Below are 23,891 nucleotides of genomic sequence, written 5' to 3' on the forward strand. Positions count from 1 at the left end.
ATATGAAAAATTCCAAATAAATTCGGGAAAAAAATTCAGAATTTTCAGACTTATTTACAATTAAAAATCTCTAAAATATGCCCTGCATAAAAGACCATAAAAGACTAAACATACCTTGCCCGTTTATCTTCTTTTACTCATTGAAGAGTATAACCTGAAGTGAATCATAATTTGCCGATCAATGAAGCAATTGTCTTCTTCTCGACTTTTCTGTCTCTTAACACATTCATTCCTGAACCCAATACCCAAGTAGCATTCAACTGTTAAAATTGGGTTGTACAACCGCTATGTAACCGCGGTTATAAATATTTTGGAGATAACCCAAAATAACTAATTAGTTGTCGTAACGTTACTGCAACGTTGTAGCAACGGTTGTACAACGGTTTTTGCCCAGTTGTAAAATTCTATTAACGAATTGGTTGTGTGACGGTCATACAACGAATTGGTTAAAGTTGTGAAAGGGTTGCAAAACCGTCGTAGGACTTATGTCACATTTGAAAATTCAATATTGTTTCACTAATAAGTTGTAGCACGGTTGTTCTACCGTTTGACAACTTTTTCGTTTATCATTATTTTCAACTTCTAACTACATTTTCAAGAACACGTTTTTACATTGAAAATTTGATCTGCGATTGGATATTCGTAAATCAATTCACATTATTTATATGCACAGAAAAGACGTTTGTATGCACTGCAATCGATTTTTTTAAATTAATTATTCCTTATTTGGTGTGTAAATAAAGTAAGACTTGTTTTCTTCACAGTTTGATTTTGGTCAACAATTAGTCAGTCAGACGTTTTTCCAATTTTCCGGACATTGATAATGAAAGATTTCACTGCTATGCCAGTTAAACAAAATTTTATCGATCTATTTCACTTTTATTGTAAGAAACTGTTGTCGATCCTAGATATTCCTAAAGAGACCTAACAAGACATAAGAATCCTAACTTCGACAACAGTGGCAGACAAAAGTTGTGAAATTGATCAATAAAATGCTGATTTACTAATTGACATAAAGATACAAAATGACTATTCACAAAATACGATCAATTTTCATCACAATTTTCAAACTTCACATTAATTCATTGTTTCACATTATGGCATCGTATTAAAATTGCATTACTAAAGCAAAACAAGTTACTCGCAGATTACATCTCCGACCGATCTTTTTTGCATGACATCTTGATTCCAACTGACGCGTCAGTTAGAATCAAAATGTCATAAATCAACCACTGAAAATGTATTGGTTGCATAACTGTTTTAAGACGAATTAGTTAAGTAGATTACTCCAACTTATTGGTTGTATAACAGTTAATTGACGAATAAGTTTTTGGCAAAAATTGTCGATTCACTTATTCGTTTCATAACGGTAGTACAACTAATTCGTTAAAAATTGAATGATAACGAATTAGGTGTGAAACGGTTATATAACGAATAAGTTATTGTGAACATAACGTATTCGTTACATAACCGTTGGATAACGAAAAAGTTTGCAACGAATTAGTCAATTTTCCAACCGCGGTTATGAAATGCTACTTGGGTATACCACATCTGTATATGGCAATACAGTTAAAACAATGCTCTGATCTGATACATCTCGCAATGAGAATGGACTCTTTTACCTGTCGTCTTAAGAAAGACGCACAGGGGTTCGGAGGGTCTACGGATTATCTGTGTAAGAAAAGAAATTTCGTCCATTGATCCACCGTTCACTCAGAGTCTTAGCGTCAGTTTTTCACCACATTCAAGACTTCAACCGAGCTAAACAGAACAATAAAAACCACGACAGAAGGGCCATATTCTAAGTCCAAGCACAGTCAAATCCGCGTAAAAACGCAAGAGCGAATTAAACAAAAACCAAAAGTCGTCCGAGTCTCGTTTATCCCTAGAGTACCTAGAGACACCGTTTCGTTCCGCTAAATTCGAAAACTTCGGAGTTCATCTTTACGATTCCCGCGAAATGTAAAGTGAAGACAAACACTTTGAGGAACTCATCAGGGACGACAATGTGTGGTAGTTTTTCAATTTATATGCGTTCTACGGTAAGGTGGATAACTGTCAATCAAAGGAAAACGCACGACTAGATAAACACAAGTTCAGTAAACATAACAATAGTCACCAATCGTTTGCGAACCATTACTCAACATTTTATTGAAAAACTATTAAATATATTAAAGAATAAGGATCTGACCTTGACCATACATCCACTCGTTCATACCTCATCCGGCACCTCATTCATTTCATATCACTTTCACCTCTACTCTCACAATCTCGGTGTGACGACAGGTAAAATAGTGCGAGATGTATCAGATCAGAGCATTGTTTTAACTGTATTTCTTTTTACAGATGTGGTATTGGGTTCAGGAATGAATGTGCTAAGAGGCAGAAAAGACGAGAAGAAGACAATTGCTTCATGGATCGGCAAATTATGATTCACTTCAGGTTATACTCTTCAATGAGTATATAGAAGAGAAACGGGCAAGGTTAGTTTAGTCCCAAACACACCGAGAAACACACTGACGTCATAATTCCAAAAAAAATATTTTAATCATTTTAGTCATGTGACTCCAATATTTTCATCTTCACACTTACCTGCATTTGATACGATGTGTATACTAACTCAAATTCGTAATTCCTTAACAATTCCTTAACAATTCCTAAAAATTCAAGAATATTTCTAAATATACTTAAAAGTCTCACGAATTCCCAAAAAAGTTCCGAACAATAAGTTCCAGAGTGACACCTGAAATACTGAGATATTGACCAGGACCAAATGTTTTTCGTAAAACACTTTTAAGTGATATCGCGAAATCTTCGAACAAATTTTTATGGAGGACAAGTTCAAAATATCTGGATTTTTGACGAGTATGGTACCCCTCGAATCCTTGCTTCATTACGAGTTCAACGAGGTATATCTCGCCCCTCTCAGAACTGTCGTTTTCGTGGTAGAGCTGTTTTTCATCACATAAGATCACATAAGCTATCAAATACGTCGGGCTGTTGACTGTACTGGCATCAGTGACTGTATTAAGGAAAATTTTCTCTGACTAATAACGCCTGCTCGCTACATCAAAACTAACGGTTTAGGGTTCCATAGGAAGGCTTAGGCTCGGTATTTCCTAAAAATATAAAAACCTGCGCTAGAGGGTCTATTAGCAATAAGAGATAGGGCAATATCTAAAATGTCGCATTGCACTCCAAAGAAATTTCGACCGGTTGTCGACCACTTTCATTTTTTTCACCTTAAATTTAATTTACAGAGTCGCTTGGTACTTCAGCTTTCCAATGAAAATTTTCCTGATACGACGTTATTTCTTACATAAAATGCGAAATTGGTTGACTTTTATGAAGCAGCCGAGATTGTGATTGGTTGGATGAGTGTGATAAATATGCTCCTAGACCCTTGGGCTACATTATGGAACAGTGTCCTGTACCAAGAAAACTAAATTCACATGAGAGAGAGAGTCACCGAAGTACCCGATGGTAACGTTTTACCAAAAATTCTCGTTTCCTTTTTCTATAAATGGAGAATTTGAATGAAAAATATTGTTTTTTCGATTACTGGTAGTAAGATATTCTTTTGTTGAGTGGCTTTGTCAATATAACAACTACTTTCTAAGCTCCCAGCTCCCATAGGAATGGATTATAACTCACTTAATGCTTATTTGGTGTTCACGAAACAATCTTATCTACGTTCAATTAAATTGAAAGCACTTTACTGGACCTTCTTCATTGATATTACTAACCAAATCAAGGGGTTCTTCTCTTACACAGGTGCTGATGCATATTCCACTGGCATTAATAACCGAATATTATGATACGAGGTAGGTGGCAGGGACAAGGGTTAACTGAAAGTCGAATACTATAACTTTCGATGAGAGGGCAATATGGTTTTTTGACTGCAAGATGGTGTCGAATAAATGACTATCTTTGGGAATGGTTTCGTTTTCAGGGTTTTCTCATGATGATTTGAAAAGTGGTTGATGTGTGCTATGTTCCGGCTGCTGTAGGCCTTCAGTGTAGTATGCTAATGTTGTTTTACTTTAGCGTTGACTGAAAAGAACACACAGACGATAATTTGATTTAGTGGGGTAAATAAAACATCAGAATTTTTAGTTTTATTTATTTATTAGCAAAAACTGTTAGTTACAACTATTTGTTATAAAGTAAATTGAAAACCAACACCTACGTTCTATACTGTCTTCCACACGTAAATACTGTCTTTTTCAATACTGTGCTTAAACTGATCTTGCTGTTATTCTCCATTGCTCTAATTTCTCTCATTTAGAATTTGAAAAAGCATGATAACAGTGAAACGGAGAACAACCGCAAGAACAGCTTTGTTGGTACGAAATTTACATTATTTACGTGTGAAAAACAACTATTCTTCTGCACTTAAAAATAGTGCGCGATTTTCTGCCGTAATTCGCATAAGAAACTTAACTTAACAAAATTCTTTTGATCTAAAAATAAAATTTTAGTTTTTTATGAACATATCGGTAGTAAACGTATTAAAAAAAAAGAGTTTAATCTCCAATCAGGTCAACTTCAGGTAGACGATCAGCAGAACTTCAGTTGTACGATCAGTAACACAAAACTGTTCAGATTATTCAGATTAAGTATCAGTTTTATGTTTGATTTCCTCTTACGCCGTTTACGCTCCGTTTGCTCTCCGTTTGATCACTTCATTTTATGTGATGCGTTCATCCAATACTCTCACTAGCAAACAAACTACTTTTATTAAGAGGTTGAAAGTGTCAACTAGCTTTTGGAATTTACAGCGAAGTCAGACAAAAGTAGAATAGTTTTGTAGAAATAAGGTGCGTATTTGACACAGAGAACTGAGAATTTGTTTGCTAGTGAAAGTGTTGGCTTATCTCATTTTGCTGTTTACGGTCCAGGTGGTTATGTCATCTCGTCGGATTTAAGGGAAAAAAAATCTTTTCTACGGATGTAATTTGACTTATCACAAATATTTTGGGTTCCTAGAAACTGTTCTCTGTAGAAATCGAATATGTTGGTCCAATACTGTACTACAAAAGAATTCGTTTATTTAAACCGTTTTGCAAGTTTTTTATGTAGGGCAGAATAGCTACATGAATCATAAACTTCGTTCAAAATGAAATAAAAGTGGCGGCTTTAGCGTTTTTTTGTGCTGTGTTTCCGGGAAACTATCACATATCCGCCATTTGCTTTTCACACAAAAGATTTCTTTGTATTGGCACTTGAGTAGCAAAGAACCAATATTATAGCAAAGAACCATTTATCAAAGATCACGATACGTCAAAAATATATGAAAAAAGAGAGACATTATATTATAACTCGTGATCTATGCTCATGATAGATAGAGAGAGATATGATAACTCGCGACCTTTGTTATTTGATATAAAATTGACGCCATCTACAGTGGATCGGCACTGTCAAATTTTTGAGGTATTGAAGTTTATTGTTTTACAGAAAAACAATAAAATTAGCGGATCTACTCCAGCTGCAGGAAAAAACATAGCTAACGCCGACCCGTACGAAACACCTATTCGTATCAAAAGCCTTTAATGTGAAACTCTTCATTTCTCTTACTTCATTTTCTCCTCTGCTGAAAAACTATTCTCCCTTTAAAATCACTTACATTATCCACTCTTTGCCTTGTTAGCATATACAAATAAATTGCCGGAGGCAATATAGACAGCCCCGTACGAAGACAAATTTCATAAATTCCTATTTAAACAGCTATATACCGCTATATTTACCTATATTTCACTGTAAATAAACATTTCACAGATAAATTTATATGCTATTATATAGCTCTATATGCCTGTATATAGGTCAATATAGCTGTATATAGGTATATATAGATGTCCATATATGGAATCCCTGAAACCCCTCACACTTAACACATTATTTCCATGTTAACAGAAACTCTCTAAGCATCATTTTTCCCAATATATTTCTATTTGACTAAAATCCAATATGGCCGCCGGCAGCCATTTTGTTAGGAGACCGGAAATAGTACCGACGCTTTACATTCGTTAATACCTTTCAAACAAAAAAAAATTCATGAAATTCGGTCAAAATTTACTCGAGATATTGTCAAAATACACCACGTTCACTGTACTTCCGAGTAGCCAGATAAGAGCTCACTCCAAGAGACCTAGCTCACGCTCCGGAGAACATAATTTCATAAACTTTTTTTTCCCTGATTGGTACGGTCAATACCTATCTAATAAAGCTAAAACAGACGAAATATGTTCAAATGTGGCCGACCTACAAGCAAAAGCTGCTTGCCGCCCTGTGCCTGTTCCACACCAAGGGGTCTAACTCACAAGTCGGTCATCCGATTTCCATAAACTTTTTTTTTGTCGATCGGTATTGTAAATAACTTTTATTTGACGTATCACTTACAAGTTTAACGTTTAAATGTCCGGAGATATCTTCGAAAAACCGTAAAGCACCAGGCCACAGCTCGGGAGGGGTCGATCCAAAATCACTCATCTTCGAACTTAGTCTGTCTTTTGACATTACCAAACGGGAAAAAAAAGAATTTTCAAAATCGGATGCGTTTTACTCAAGTTATCGTGCAGACAGACAGACGGACAGACGGACATTTTTTTTTTCGCGGATTTGGCATCTCTAGACAACCACAATAGGTTTCCCCTTACTCAGGGAGTCCAATTCGACGTGTTACAAACGTATGCGTAAACCTATAAGACCCCAGTACTTCGTACGGGTCTAAAAATTAGTTCGCCATACTTTTTCAACGAGCTACAGTTTGTTCACCGCCAAAAAACACAATTTCAGATTTATGAGAGTTTTAAAAGTCATCGATGTTCTCAATCAATAAAGTTATTCTCAGTATATGATATTTTGGCGCAAAATTTAAATTCGCTAATAACTCGGAAACACTTTATTGCCTGGGAACATCGATCACTTTGAAAACTCTAAAATACGTTAGAAATATGTTCAGCTGAACTAAAAACTAAAAAAAAAACTGAAACTAAAACTAAGAAAATTCCACTACAATTTTTGTAGAAGTAAATTTTTTTCACATGGAGCCACTTTTTGTGACATAAGCACCAGGACTAGTATGGTATTGCAGACCGATCCTTTCGTTGGGCATAATATTTTCCCCATGAAGACACAATCATTGCTGGTCTTATATTAAATACTATAACGGATGCATAATGACCCATGTTTTGTGATAACTGTATTATCGTCAACAATTTATTATCATGATTGTGTAACCAATTTGATCCTACTCAAATTATATTATAGGAGAAGTCTTCTTCATCGCAGAAAGTTGTTGTGTATAATTCCGAAATATCAAATCAAAAACACATCATGAAACAAAACAACCCCTGATGATCACAACAACAACAACCCCTCAATATAAAAACAAAACAAAAAATTTGATGAAAGCATTTAATTTCGGGTCAATAGTCAATAACCAAAAATAAATTAAAATTCACCGCAAACTCCATATTGTAACAGCAAATTATTTTATAATATTCGAAGTCAATAAAAAAAAATACAAGGAAATAAGTGGAGAGGAGCATTCACAACGACGAGAGTGGGGTTAGATAAATACAACGATTTTTCTCGTACTTTCCGACATAATATACAGAACAACTGTATGCTCCACATAAAATGGAATGAACGGAAAGGAGATCGTATTCTGGTGAGAGAGGTTTAAACTTTCAAGTAGGTTCGCCTCCAATGGGGCTTTATACAAGAGAATAACAAGAGGAAAAAAATTTTCCGTTATTTTCCTGTCGGTATTGGAAAATTGGAAAATATACATACCGTCGTCGCCGTGCCGCTAGTCTCTTCGACGATGAGCTTTGTGTTACCATGAGAATTTAATATATTCAAATTGAATCCCAAAATATTATCATAATATTATAAGTACACGATTTTTACTGTTTACATTGGAATCTTTTGAATAAAATTATGGTAATGAGTATCTGATGATTTTCGTTCACACACACACACTCCTCTCTCTCTCTCTCTACGATGGATGCGATGTAAACGTCGAAGTTGACAATGTTGAAAAAAAGTAAGAAAGAAATTTCTTCGCTTCAATGTTATTATCGATGAGAAAAATTACAAGTGGATAAATGAATTTTCTCTTACTCTCGTATGTGTAATGTCTTCACCATTTTTTTATGTGTCTTTACAATCCATGACGGAAAATCATGTGCGGCATTTTACTGTTTTTCCTTTGCATTATTAATCAACACTTTTTGGTACTTTGACATTGTTGGTTGATGTACAGCTTTACGCTTTAGCATTTTATAATCGAACTAGGTGTATCCCGTAGCCCCTGTGAACACATTTGAACACGGTGGGGGTCTTCGATTTCTCACTATTCGAATAGCTCGCTACGCTCACATCTTTTTATTACGATGTGGAACCGAACTAAGCACCGTTTGTTGTACAACACCCAATAATGTCCCTTAACAGTATGTTAAATACATACTATAGTCGAGACACTTGTGTCGAAAAAAGTCAGCTCGCTTGCTTTTAGTTTTTCGAATTTTGTCTTTAAGAGTGATATCGGCAAAACTTGAACCAATTTTGGTGAAAATAAATACAATGGTTCGGCGATCCAGGCAAGCTATAGCTCGTTTGAATCGTCTTTCAATTCTAAGAAATAGGGATCTTTTAGTTTTTCTGTTAATTTACCATTTTCGGAGTGAACACGTGAAAAGTCATAGCATGTCAAGGGGTGGTGAAAACAGTTTTTTTGTGATAGCTCAAGATAGAAATGTTTCTAAAAGTTGAAAATTTGTAGGAATATAGGCCTTTCGCAGACCTTCATAAAGAGTATAATCATCGGTATGGGCCGCCACCGGTTCTAGACTTATGACTCAAAATATGGTCAATGTTTGGTCAGTGCTACTGGCTTGCAACAGAATTTATCCGCGGAACTGACTATAGGGTGTTGTAGCTGGACTTACCCTCTTTCATTCGACGTATAAAAAACCCCAGATAAATTCTGTTGCAAGCCATAAAGTTAGTTGAAGTAAAATGTCGCTCCAGGAGACCCATATTTTTCAGTGTTTTCAACTTGTTTTTGGTCTTCAAACAGGCTGGAGCGATGGGAATGAAATAAACTAAATCAAAATTACATGTTCAGCTCGAAATTGTCCTGAACCGAGCGATCACTGGTCTTAAAAAGTTTGCTTTCCTCCTACTTCGTAGTAGGTGGAAAACCTCATTTCTTTTACTTCACAAAATTAACAGAAACTCAATTGCTTGCTACGAATATAGGTTTATTGTAAAGCAGAGATGCGCAGCGTTCGTTTACAGTCAATAAATGGCCACTCAAGATGTAATTTGTGCTTCACAAGAGGTCACACAATATGGAAATGTGTGTAAAATAACGTTTTTTATATGTAAACGAACGCTGCGCATCTCTGCTTTACAATAAACCTATATTCGTAGCAAGCAAATGAGTTTCTGTTCATTTTGTGAAGTAAAAGAAATGAGGTTTTCCACCTTCTACGAAGAAGGAGGAAAGCAACATTTTCAAGACCAATGATCGCGCGGTTCAGGACAATTTCGAGCTGAACATGTAATTTTGATTTAGTTTATTTCATTCCCATCGCTCCAGCCTGTTTGAAGACAAAAAACAAGTTAAAACACTGAAAAATATGGGTCTCCTGGAGCGACATTTTACTTCAACTAACTTTATGGCTTGCGACAGAATTTATCTGGGGTTTTTTATACGTCGAATGAAAGAGGGTAAGTCCAGCTACAACACCCTATAGTCAGTTCCGCGGATAAATTCTGTTGCAAGCCAGTAGGACTGTCCAAACATTGACCATATTTTGAGTCATAAGTCTAGAACCGGTGGCGGCCCATACCGATGATTATACTCTTTATGAAGGTCTGCCAAAGGCCTATATTCCTACAAATTTTCAACTTTTAGAAACATTTCTATCTTGAGCTATCACAAGAAACCTGTTTTCACCACCCCTTGACATGCTATGACTTTTCACGTGTTCACTCCGAAAATGGGAAATTAACAGAAAAACTAAAAGATCCCTATTTCTTAGAATTGAAAGACGATTCAAACGAGCTATAGCTTGCCTGGATCGCCGAACCATTGTTTTCAAATTGGTTCAAGTTTTGGCGATATCACTCTTAAACGAATGATCAGTTGTTAGCAATAATTACATAAATCCAAAAAAACATGAAAAAAATCTGATGAAATTGTGTAAAAGCTATAGGTTCTAGAGCTGGGAACACTTCTGGCGTTAAATCATCGAATTTATACATTCGAGCTGCACAAATTCTGGTGTTGAAGGCCATTGACCATCCTGATCCTGAATTCTAAAATGTTGTTGACAGGATTTTCGCAAAAATCTATCAGCAAATGAACCGTGAACAGTGACAATCCTGGTTTATATCTCGACAAGAAGACTTCCAAAAAGACCTTATTCATTGAAATCTGTCTCGATTTGACGGTGTGAGATGAACTCAAAGGCTACAAATTTTCCGGGTCACTTTTTGGGAAAACTCCTATATCGACGCCATTTTGTTTCACATTGTTAAAAAGTTGTTCCATGAAATGTTGGTATTGAATAAGGCATTGAAGGGAAAATAGAATTTTCGAAGAAAGTTGTCACGCTCGCTAGACATTTGACTATTTTTCCGGCCAGAAAAGCGATTTTCCATTTTCCTGGAAAAAATTTAGTTTCACAGTTTTTCACGCTCAATCACATGAGATAAAGAAAAAACGAGCCGTCAGAACAGTCGGAGCGTTTGCTGCGACTGAGCCCCGTACAAACCCGTACATCTATTGCGCACGTGACCCTACTTCGTCCGTCGCCCTACTCTTACCGTAAGCCTATTGCGCCCGTAAACGTCGTAAAATTCTTATGCAATGTGTACGTCTTAAAAATTGCGCATAGCGCAATTACGAAGCCCCGTACGACGTTCCTTTCAAAAGTAACACAAACTACACTTCCCACTGATCAGTGATTTTGGAATTATCATTTTCACCGATTTATATTGATTTTACAAAAATCCAAAATGGCGGCCGACGGCTATTTTGTTAGGAGGTGGAAAGTACAACGGCTGCTTTACATTCGTTAGTACCTTTCAAACAAACAAAAATTCATGAAATTCGGTTAAATTTTACTCGAGATATTAACAAAAAACACCACCTTCACTGTACGGCCGAGTAGCCACATATAAGCTCACTACAAGAGACCTAGCTCACGCTCCGGTAAACCGAATTTCATAAACTTTTTTTTCCCTGATTGGTACGGTCAATACCTATCTAATAAATCAAAATCTATCTAAATCCGTTCAAATTTGACTAACCTACAAGCAAAAACGGATTGCCGCCCTGTACCTAGTTCACACCAAGGGGTCTAACTCACGAGTCGGTCATCCAATTTCCATAAACTTTTTTTTTGTGGATAGGTATTGTAAATACCTTTCATTTGATGTATCACTTACAAGTGTAGCCTTTAAATGGCCAGAGAAATCTTTGGAAAACCTTAAAGCACTTATGGGGCCCCAGCTCTGGAGGGGTCGACCCAAAATCGCCCATCTTCGAACTTAGCCTCACTATTTCAACTACCTTTCAGGGAAAAAAAAATTTTTTGAAATCGGATTTGATTTACTCAAGATATCGACGTGACAGACGGACAGACGGACAGAAGGACAGACGGACAGACAAAATTTTTATTGCGGATTCGTTATCTATGAACATAGGCAAACACTTTGCCCTTACCGTCTGCTTCGAATTCCATCAATTACACACGGCATCGTAATCCTATAAGCCCCTTCGTACTTCGTACGGGGCTAAAAATTGGAAAACTTGAAGCGAGCGGAGTGACACGTCGATATCTTCCGTTTGAAGAGTCCCGTCAAAAGGTTGTATGATCTGGTCTCGTTACTGTCACTATCTATCCAAGGATAGTCTATCCACTGATGCCGCACTCGCCTCAATCGATCTTCTGCTGCAGAAACAAGACACTTATTCAATACGTTTTTCCAACTTTTAAGACATTTCTGCCTCACACTCCTCCGTTTTTGTTCGTGATTTCTGAAACCCCCATTATTTGTCTACACAACAGTAACACTAGCAGTCATCATACTATTTGTATCGGATCACAATTATCCTTTATTCCCGCATTGAATTTTTGGTTTCTGGTCTGGACTTCATGGATCTTTCCGCAAGAAAACTCATTAAAAATTGTTTCGACGCAAGTTCCACCGTGGGTCTGTGTGAATTGTCAAAGTAACTAATATCGTTTTGGGTGATTCTCTCGGCTTTGGGGCGCAAAAGTTTAACTTCACAAAAATTCGTCGGCGATAAAAGAATTGCGTCAAAATGACGGCTGATAATATGAGTGAACCAGCGTCACATTTTACTCCGAGGAATCTGAGATGCCGCTTAATTCGACGGAAAGTTTTCTTTTTCTTTTTTTTAAATTTTGGTTCAGCGGGTTACCTGTTATTAACATAATAATAAGAAAACTCAACGTGAATTAAGTGATGGGATATTACACGTATTACAGCCATTCTCCGCTGACTCGTTTATTGGAAAAATATTTTTTGTCACGTAGTTTAGGCGAGAAAAGTCGATGCCAGCAAATATATTAAATTTATTCAATGTACAGTTTTGTATAACAAGTATATAAAATGTGGGTGCCATCATACTCATAGCCATTTATGGGATATCTACTATGCATATTGGTTTCTTTCATTTTTGTGGGGAATAGCCTTCATGTTCCGTTTGAATTTTTCATATTTTGTGTTCGAAAATAATTTTTTATTTATGAGCATCCCGTTAAACTTGTTCCCGATGAATCATTTTTAAATTACGCTGGGGACTGTCAGTCCCTACATTAAAAAAGGGGTAAAGGAGCTTTGAAGGAGTTATTACCATTTTTGTTTCTTCCAATTCAATATGTGTAAAATTGATACAAGTTTGATTGGAGTTACGCCTTTGCCGGCCTTTTTTCACCAGATGTGTAAAATGCTGTGTTGATTATGTCTCCACTCACAAAGTGCGAAGATGACACGCTATGGAGTAGTGGCGAATTGTTTTCTAAAACGCTTAGCCTGAATCGGATAGAAATTCTGTGAATTGTGGTATTATCACAATGTGGTAACTAGCTTCACTGAAAATGTTTCAATACACGCAACACTGGAATTGAAGAGTTGAAAATCTTACCCGTTGCAAGTAACTTTGTCTCTGGGTAACCTACATAAACTGCCACAGCTGCAGCTCTCTCACAACAAATACAGCTGTAGCAGATTACCTGGAGACAAAGTTACATGCAGCAGGTAGTAAGATTTTCAACTCTTTTTTGTTAGTGTAAGTATATCCTAATGTTTGACCCATTTTCATGGGTCCTTTTGCCCTAAATGAAGTGTGAAGAATTTTTTCTTATGATAACCAAATCGTCCATATAACATTTTGACTAGTAATTTATTTGCTATAAATTTGGTACATTTTCACTCGGCCGCTATTATCTGTTTATCTTAAGGCTATTTAGCTTTACCGTAGCACTACTCCTAGCATTAAATCTATCTCTCTCACACTTTATCACAAATGTCACACATGTGAATTTTCATGCAAAGGGCAGAAAACCCGAGAAACTTTGAAAAATTGCCCTCATTTTCGGCCCCGAAGCATGAAAATTATTTTACATGCTACATGCGCCGAAAACCGTACTTTTCATTAGGGCGTATCGAATTTTGAGAATTTTAAGGGTCGCGATAGCCTGTGTGCGGAAAACGTAGATCATTGAAAACTAAGTCCAGGCATATGGTTAATGGATCCGAAGGTGCCCGGGAAGAAGTCCCACCGGACGACTTTAACTTTCAAATGGTCATAACTCGGGAAGTTAAGAGTATTTTTGAAAACAATGTTCTAGCAGGATGTAGAGCGTTAAAAACTCTACAAAACTGCCAAAGAAACCGATGGTCCAAAAGGTGTGTCTGTCGAGGTTTTCTAACATCGAAAGTTCAACATTTTGGTTTTTTACTTTTATTTCCTGAGAGACAAATTATTAACTTTAGCTTTTGGCATGAGGTTGTAGTGGAGGTCGAGTACTACCAGTACACTAGGCATTGTCCCGGTCGGCGATCCATCCGAAACCACTTTTTCAACATTTTTGAATGGACTTTTTAAGTGTACCCACGTCGCCCACGAAGCCATTGCAGACAATGTAACCGGTGTTGCTGAGTCGAGGTAACCTTGGCCAGTAAGTGCACATAATATTCCATAACAGTAGCTGAACTCTTTTACAAAATATTTGGGATCTCGATGTAGCACATTATATTGACACGGTATACCACGAAGTTCAACCTTTTGTAAAAATATCGAAAAATGTGTATTTCGATTTCGTTGACTTCTTACTACTGTTCGTGGGTCAAATAACTAATTAAAACGATTTTTTGTTGTTTTTCTCACAAATTTCACTTTCTCAGATTTTGTAGTACAAAATGTGCTACACCGAATTCTTAAATATTTTGTAAAAGAGTTCAGCTACTGTTATGGAATATTATGTGCACTTACTGGCCAAGGTTACCTCGACTCAGCAACACCGGTTACATTCTCTGCAATGGCTTCGTGGGCGACGTGGGTACACTTAAAAAGTCCATTCAAAAATGTTGAAAAAGTGGTTTCGGATGGATCGCCGACCGGGACAATGCCTAGTGTACTGGTAGTACTCGACCTCCACTACAACCTCATGCCAAAAGCTAAAGTTAATAATTTGTCTCTCAGGAAATAAAAGTAAAAAACCAAAATGTTGAACTTTCGATGTTAGAAAACCTCGACAGACACACCTTTTGGACCATCGGTTTCTTTGGCAGTTTTGTAGAGTTTTTAACGCTCTACATCCTGCTAGAACATTGTTTTCAAAAATACTCTTAACTTCCCGAGTTATGACCATTTGAAAGTTAAAGTCGTCCGGTGGGACTTCTTCCCGGGCACCTTCGGATCCATTAACCATATGCCTGGACTTAGTTTTCAATGATCTACGTTTTCCGCACACAGGCTATCGCGGCCCTTAAAATTCTGAAAATTCGATACGCCCTACTTTTCATGTTTCAAGCACTAATTTCGACGCCCTCAGCATGTAAAATCCATTACATAACTCGGGATAAAAATGAAATGTCTCGTTTACTCGGCTTCGCCTCGGATCAACAAAATTCACACGAAAGCTCTACTTTTCATCTTATTATCCCTAGTCATGTAAAATACTGTTAAACTTCAAAACGATTAATATTTACAAGATACAAGTACTGATCGAGCAGTTAAGAAAATTAGATTTTTAGCTGAGTTGATGTATTGTTGTGTAACACTTGTCAACTACGTGTATTCTCAAGCAATAACAACATAAACAGTGTGTTAATAACCCAAGAATACGCGTGGCCAACCAAGTTTCTGCTGCTTCCGCTTCTGTAGTTGTTTCGCTCCCATCCGTGCGTCCTGAAACAAAAGAAAACAATTTTCACTATTTTTTTGTCATCAAATTGGCGATTATTTTTTACAAAAAAAAAAATTGGAACAATAAACTTGGATAGGTCCAATTTCAAAATTCATTCACTTTCTATCCGTAAAACAGCAATGTTTTAAAACAAAACAATGCCTGAGCTTTCGCCAGGCATTGTCAATTTACGTTTTATTGTCCGAAGGTGCATCTATTTCAAAGTATATATACTGAACTGAACCTGAATGAAACAGTTAACAATAGGCAAAATTTTAAACCGACATTTTCTGTCGAACATCTATTTTATGTGATACCTGGGCATTGTCGCTTAAATAAAGGAATCATTTTCTATTTTCAACGTCCAGTAGTGACAATAGAATACAATTTATTGTGTAAAGTTACAAGTGCTGTTGCACACAACACGCAGATCATTTTTGAATTTTTATATACCGTTTGAAGCGACGCTTTGAGTATATGAATGGAAGGATCTACAAAAAAACGTCGTTCTGGCTTAGAAATTCGTCCCTTTTCAAATAGTTGTATCTACTCCATAATGGAGTCTCCATTTCGATACATATCTATCCATAATAAACAATGGTAGCAATTGCTGCTGACATAATTAGTCTGAATTCACAGTCATCCGTTTTGCCTCCGTTCACCTAAATGACAGTTGGCATTTCATACAACAAATGATGACTGTAAGGCCACCGTTATGTTTTTAAAGTTTATTATGAAAGACTACAGGTTGTAGAGACAAATAACGCTTGCTGCCAGCGGAAAGTTATTTCCCGCTCGCTCAACTTAAAGTTTTAAAAGTAAAACATACTGGGCCTTCATCCTCGCCTTCGGCTCATAATAGTAATCTTTAAACCAGTAAACGTAATGCACACTGACTCTGTTTAGCTCAACGTTTATGTGACAGTTCGTTCAAACAATAGAAACTAGTTTAACAGTAACTCGTACATTGCAACGTAACTGTACGTTTATATAGCAACGCGAGTTTGACATAATTCTTTTACATGTTAAGTGTATCGAAAACTGTACTTTCATGTTTCAAGGACAACTTCCGACGCGACACCCTCAGCATATAATAGTACATTTCGTACCTAGGACTAAAAGTCTTTTATAGCGTGTGAAAGGCTTCCAGACAGAGCCGAAGGCGAATACGCTAAAGCAGACTTTTAGTCCGTGGTACGAATAGTATTTTTCATATTGGACGATGTCGCACTTTTTTGGTCGTAGCAACGCACTTCAAGCATAAGCGGTACTCTAAATAGGGTACTGAAACTTGACAGTACTCCATACAAAATTTTACACTGTAAAAAGAGTGGGGATAAAATTTCATACAAAAAGTATTTTATTTGGCAGCTGTCATAAATAGCACTTTTGCTTGAAGTGCGTTGGTCCTAGGTATGAAAAATCCATTACATAACTGGGGATAAAAAGGTTAGTCTAGGGGTCACTGAAAGACCTGCGTCCAAAGTGAGGTCCGAAACATGTGAAAGTGTTTTTCGGTAAAGTTTAGTACCCTGATGAAGAACAGTTAGGGTGGCAGGCTCAGATTCTATGCAATAACTTTTGGCGACAGCTCAAAAGCGAGAAACCCGTTTTTTGTTTCACACTTTTTATTGAATACGAAGAGATTTCGAAAATTTAGAAATTTAGTTTCTTCTGCAAAAATGTAGAGTTTTGAATTCTGAACAAAATTGCCAAATACAAAAAGTTTGTGGGGCGAAAAAATCATTAATGCTCAATTTTCTTACAATTTCTTTTCTTTCTAAGTGTTTCACGAACATAAATTAACTGGGATAGGTGAATCTTTAAATTCTGAATGCGAAAGAAGAAATGAAAATGTTTTGAAAAGTACATGGTGGTCCAAAAAAATTGATCTTGATTGAACAATCTTATTTTCCCATAAAATCTTCGATTCCATGGTTTTCGTTCTCGTTTTTTCTATTTTCTTTCGTAGACTTATTAATTATTTACTCGGTGTAAACTTAGTAAATGCTGACTTTTGGGGCTTTTCCCTTATTATTCGTGACCATACCCTCAGTAATATTGAGGAATCACACCCTTGGGCTGAACAGTTTACATTTCAGCCAGATTTCTCATGCTTCCCACCGTGAAAACGCATATATGGTAGTAAAGGGAGCTCTTAATGCGAAAGATTTATATTTTGGTGAATGAATTTTACGTTTTCGACAAATATTCAAACTCATATGTTGTTGTACAGGGTGATAATACGACATAACAACATAGCGCAACAGATGAACTCAAATAACCTGTGGATAGGATAGGATAGGATAAGATGGGCAGGAAAGCTGATGCTTTCCAAGCACCTAAGCCGCCAATGGTCCTGTTGTGCATTACCAATATTTTCGAGAGATTTTACAATTGGAAATTAGAAATCGTATGATTCATCTATTAGAACATATGTGTCGCTAGTGGTTGACATTTTTAGAATCACGATTGTTACTTGCGCATGTGACGTATGTGTTCAGCATTTTTTGTTGTTTTCTTAGAGACCTATTACGTTCGATAGTGCTGACTAGTGGTAACTAACAGCAGAGACAAATCATTTGCGATTAGGAAAAACCCTATGAACTATGCCTGACACGGGAGTCGAACCCGTGACATATAGGGCGTGATTCCATCGCTCCACCGATTGAGCTACCTGGACGGTCCTCACGGACCATGTGAAACTCAGCACACATTAATTTGTGTTTGCGTGTAAATTGTAGATTAATTAATTGCAGTACATTCATTCGGCTTGACAAATTTCATTAGTTCGTGAAATTAGAAGTTAAAACTGTTCCTACAGGACTTCGCAAATAAAAACAAATACCATTTCTGCTCGCAAACAAATATATTTGTTGTGATTTGTGCGATTGCAACAGCTGCCACCGCGGCAAGAAAAAACGGTCACATTGGGTCCAAATAAAAACTTGAATGCACTCTTTGCACAGTTCATTTAAATCCCCTTTCCTACCGATGTGATGCGGAAATAACTCACTCCTACCATTACACCCGTTTTTGCATTCACTCAATAATACCACTCATGTTCGGTGTACGTGCCTACAAATTGATCCGACCAGTGATTATGTAATGCCAGCCTTACAATCGCTAAAGCAAAAAATATCAAACAAATGACTTGTCGAACATCGTTTGTGGCATGCATCGAACTCATGCCACCTAGTGTGTATTAAAAAGAGGACTTAATCGTGATAGTGAACAGTCAAATTTAATTAATTAACTGAACACCAATAAAACCGAAAAACTTTTCCTTTTCATACATCACTTCAATGTGTAATTCGTTTTTTACATACAAACCGATTTTAAGTCGATTAAAGAGGAAATTTTTCGTCTTCGTCGTCTGTATCATCGGCAGTCACCCACCATACATAAAACAGAAAATGGTGAAAAGAAAGAAGAAGAAAAAGAAAGAAAATAATAAAAACAGTTTCCGCAGACGATGGAGAATGGAGCATGTGGATAATATATCGTAGATGTGTATATACATACATCCATCCTATGGATCCTTTCACTTGCAGTACATTATGTACCTGGTTCTGAATGCTATATTGAACGAGCTTTTAAAAAGGATTAGAATATTTATTTTCCATTTAACGAAAAAGTTATCGATGGTTCTTGTTCTTCCAGTCCGGGCCACAGAAAAAGCTACCATTTATGCATATATTCAAGCGATCATCATTATATTGTCTGATTTATGTCAGTTCAGGAATTGGCTCTCTACTAGATTGAGTTCTTGTTCGTGTGTGTGTGTTTGTTTTCTGTCTTGTGTACACTTTTGTCTCCTGTTTTTGCTTTTGCCTACCTAATCGAAAAGTTGTACCTTGTAGCGTAGCAGTATTAAAAACAAAAGGGTAGTGGGTTAGCTACTTACAACCATGCTTTCAATATAAAGCGTACACCGTTAACACAGCTACAGACAAAAGGTTTCATTAATGTTGACGGCAATTACAAAAACGATTTTCGATGAATAGCAACCGTTTTCCGGCAATTTTATTATTTCGGATTTTCCAGAGAGCTTAAAAAAGTATTAATGACAATGACATTTTTAGATGGATTTATATCGGTTGAATGATGGATACCATGTAGGGGCGATAAACAGATATTTTATTTCACAAATTTTTAATCCCCAGATAATGAAAAGGGGAACGAGAACTGAGTGATTTGACCTACATTTGGGTTTCTTTTTATTGAAATTTATACAGCAATCCGTTTCATCTAGACCCAGCCTGATCATACTGAACATTGTTTGCTCTGGCAGTAAAACTTCTCTCTTGTTGGAATTTCCTATTTTCTTCGGTAGATGAAGTATTAGTTCACAGAGGGGAAAAAGTGGGAAATTTTATTTTATCTTGTGACTCGTTAAGGTCTGTCTGCAAAGAACATCCGCACGTAAATAAGTAAGTAAATAAGTGTGGTAAGGTCTTATATTGTATCCTAAATGCATTTTGAAACTAACGAAGTAATAGATTTTGTATGAATTTACAGAATGAAATTTGGTCAAAAGTAGTAACAGATTCTCTAATTAAAATAATTTTGTTGAGTGTATCCTTCGAAAGGTCAATAGCACTCAATAGGAGAATGATGTTTAGAAACTAAGAAGAAATGTAATAGTTTCCCCATATCTTAGAACATTCTGTCATACAATTACTGCTGTCACTGCGCTTATTTTCATGTGAACCAACTTCACAGTTGGTTCACATGAAAAGAAGCCGCAGAGAATGAAGTACTATGAAAAAAATGAGGCGCCTCTACAGGAAAAACCCACTTGTCCCACAGCATAGTGTTAAATTCGAAAATCCACACTGGATTATTGCATGACCAGTTGTGGATTTGAAACTCAACCGCAACATAAACAATTCGTTTCGTCAGGTTGTTGTCCACAATAGTGACATTCGATTGAATCGGTTATTAGGTTGCGTCTTGGATTTAGTACCGATAGCGTCTCTTTGTGTTACATGTAATTGTTCGTTGGTAATGTCATTCAGTCAGTTAGGCGAAAAGCCCGTTGACGGCGTGTGTGTCTTTAAAAGGTTAAGAGTGATATCGCCAAAACTTGAACCAATTTGAAAACAAGGGTTCGGCAATCCGGGCGAGCTATACCGCGTTGGATTCGTCTTTCAATTCTAGACAATACGTATCTTTTCCTTTTTGCTATTAATTGTGTACTTTTGGTGTAAATTGGTAAAATGCAGGCACATGTCATAGGGTAGGGAAAACACTTTTTTAGTATTAACTCGAGGTAGACGATTTTTTAAAAGTTGAAATGTTGTGCGAATGTGCGCCTCTAAAAGACCTATCATTAGAGTATAGGCACGAGTCGGTGCCACTGTACGTTCGGGAGTAAACAATGAAAGTATGGTCGATTTTCGCACAGTACTGCTGGCCTGCAACAGAACATTTCCGTGAAACCGACTATGGGGTGTTGTAGCTGGACACACTCACTATCATCCCACGTAAACTAAACCTCAGAAAAATTGTGTTGCATTCCAGGAAGTTGCACGAAGTAAAAAGCTGCCCAAACTTAACCAATTTTTTCATAGTTTCGAGTTCAACGAACGGCGTTAAAGTCTGATTGTGATCAAAAATTGTCCTTAAGTTATGCTATTTGCATTTAGTGATCATATCATGAGTCTAGGAACGAACAATGCCATTAATCTTTGTCTACACTCAGCTAGAGTGGTTTTTTTTCGTATGTCTGAAAATTTCAATTTTAGACCGCCTCAAAATATGGTATTAATTAGCTGATTCCAAAAATATGTTTTTTCTAATTTTTGGAATCATTTTAGTGATCCGGAAAAATCGTCAAAGTTTGTATGTAAAAAAAATTTTCCCATATATTTCCATACAAACTTTGACGATTTTTCCGGATCACTAAAATGATTCCAAAAATTAGAAAAAACATATTTTTGGAATCAGCTAATTAATACCATATTTTGAGGCGGTTTGAAATTGAAATTTTCAGACATACGAAAAAAAACCACTCTAGCTGAGTGTAGACAAAGATTAATGGCATTGTTCGTTCCTAGACTCATGATATGATCACTAAATGCAAATAGCATAACTTAAGGACAATTTTTGATCACAATCAGACTTTAACGCCGTTCGTTGAACTCGAAACTATGAAAAAATTGGTTAAGTTTGGGCAGCTTTTTACTTCGTGCAACTTCCTGGAATGCAACACAATTTTTCTGAGGTTTAGTTTACGTGGGATGATAGTGAGTGTGTCCAGCTACAACACCCCATAGTCGGTTTCACGGAAATGTTCTGTTGCAGGCCAGCAGTACTGTGCGAAAATCGACCATACTTTCATTGTTTACTCCCGAACGTACAGTGGCACCGACTCGTGCCTATACTCTAATGATAGGTCTTTTAGAGGCGCACATTCGCACAACATTTCAACTTTTAAAAAATCGTCTACCTCGAGTTAATACTAAAAAAGTGTTTTCCCTACCCTATGACATGTGCCTGCATTTTACCAATTTACACCAAAAGTACACAATTAATAGCAAAAAGGAAAAGATACGTATTGTCTAGAATTGAAAGACGAATCCAACGCGCTATAGCTCGCCCGGATCGCCGAACCTAAGTATTGATTTTCCCCAAAATTGGTTCAAGTTTTGGCGATATCACTCTTAAAAGGTTAGAGTCATGCACCCAGACCATCAGGACAAAAAACGAAAATTCGGAAAACTCGTTATTCCTGGAAAATACAACACTTTTGCTTCATGGATACATAAGCCCAACAATTGACTTTATTTTCTTCACGGAAAATCCCAATATGCGTGTGAGATCTATAAGTGGACTTAGCACCCCCATTTTTTGGCATATAGCTGTGTAATGCATATTGCGAAGACTGTAGTTAAAATAGCTGTGTAACTTATATTATAGCTGTGAGACGTGTTTCAAATCTATCTCGAGAAATAAAATTTTTTCCTAAACTTTCATGAATTTTGCGGTCACCCATCCAAGTACTAACCGCGCCCATTGATGCTTAACCTGAGAATCCGACCGTCACCTATGCTGCTGTTGTGCTAATTTTGCTTGTGCTTTAACACGTTCTTATTTCGAAGCGTTGTTACCGCAATATAAATCCTGCAGCTATATTATAAGGCACACAGCCTAATTCAAGTCTGTAGTATTCATATTTAGCATTTTTACTTTAGTGAGTTGTCATTGGAGCATTGTTTCAGGTTCTGAAGGAAAGTGAATTGAGACTTCCTGCGTGAAGAATCGCCTATTCAATTGTTTTCTGTGAAATGCATAGTTTGACATTTGGGAGCAGTTACTTGGCTTAATTCGTTTCTAATGTATTGAAATTTCTGATATATACGGATATATACTTTCGTTCGTCTGTGTTTCCACGGATTTTGACTATTGCAGAGGTATTTCTATAACCTGACAATCAAGCTTTATTAAAATCAGCCAAGCTATTTTACGATTTTTCTTTATCTGTTAACATTGAGTCCGACCAAGCGTCAGTACGAATCACAATTTGAATGCATGGTCCCATACATTTTCTGATATGCAGCACACAGCTATATTTTCCATACGTCAAATATGCGTTACACAGCTATGATATAGAGTACACAGCCACAATATGCAAATCCTAGCTATAACATGTGTTGTCGATGCATAATGTAGCTCTGTAATCTATAATATAGTTGTGTAACTCACATTGCAGGTAAATACCAACATTAATAGGATATGCGTTCAGTAGCTATATTTTTATAAGTCTTGCAGCTATATTATAAGAACCGCAGCCACATTATAAGTTACACAGCCTTTAACGAAATCCACGAATTTTCCGTGATTGAAAAACCCTTCAACGAAACTACAACTTACAAAGCTTGCTGATTAATTCAATTTGTTTGGACGAGGTAAATGGCTTCGAGGCTTTTTTTTCTACATAGACTGTGTTTTGTTTGAAAGATGATGCAACTGGAAGGAATCCGTACACCATATCCGGTATTGGTATACATAATGTATTGGCCGCACAGGATACACACACTAAAATACCGAAACTTTTCGAATATCAACAAAATTGCAAATAATTCCTGAATCGCATCAAACGTCACGAAGTATTTATTCTTCGTGACAATTATTTTGTGTCTGGTAAAATGTAGAAAAATCCAAAGCAAACAGAAAAATATTTATTTTATCATTTTCCGATTAACTGAAAATGAAACGGGATACGGATTTTTTTGTTGTTGTTGCCGGTGATGCTGTTTCAGTTATTGGTAGCTCCATTCAATATAATTCGTTTTCATTGAGCTACTATTTAATTGATCAACTCTCGGAAAAGTTGTTGCGGAAAAAAATGTATTTTATCAATAGAAAATGGCAGATTATGAACAGCAATATCATCACTGCACTGCATTAAATCCAATTGACATCATT

At 36.6% G+C, this 23,891-nt stretch overlaps 1 long non-coding RNA gene across 1 annotated transcript; it reads right to left on the reverse strand.

The window, feature by feature from the left end:
- Positions 1-11,944: 11,944 nt before the first annotated feature.
- Positions 11,945-23,171, reverse strand: LOC119074522. Its single transcript, XR_005087205.1, has 3 exons — positions 22,964-23,171; positions 17,735-17,743; positions 11,945-11,956 (listed from the first exon to the last, which is right to left on the reverse strand). It is a non-coding gene; the product is annotated as an uncharacterized LOC119074522 (long non-coding RNA).
- Positions 23,172-23,891: the final 720 nt, after the last annotated feature.

The sequence above is a fragment of the Bradysia coprophila genome, unplaced genomic scaffold, assembly GCF_014529535.1.
Source record: "Bradysia coprophila strain Holo2 unplaced genomic scaffold, BU_Bcop_v1 contig_151, whole genome shotgun sequence".
Taxonomy (NCBI): Eukaryota; Metazoa; Arthropoda; class Insecta; order Diptera; family Sciaridae; genus Bradysia; species Bradysia coprophila.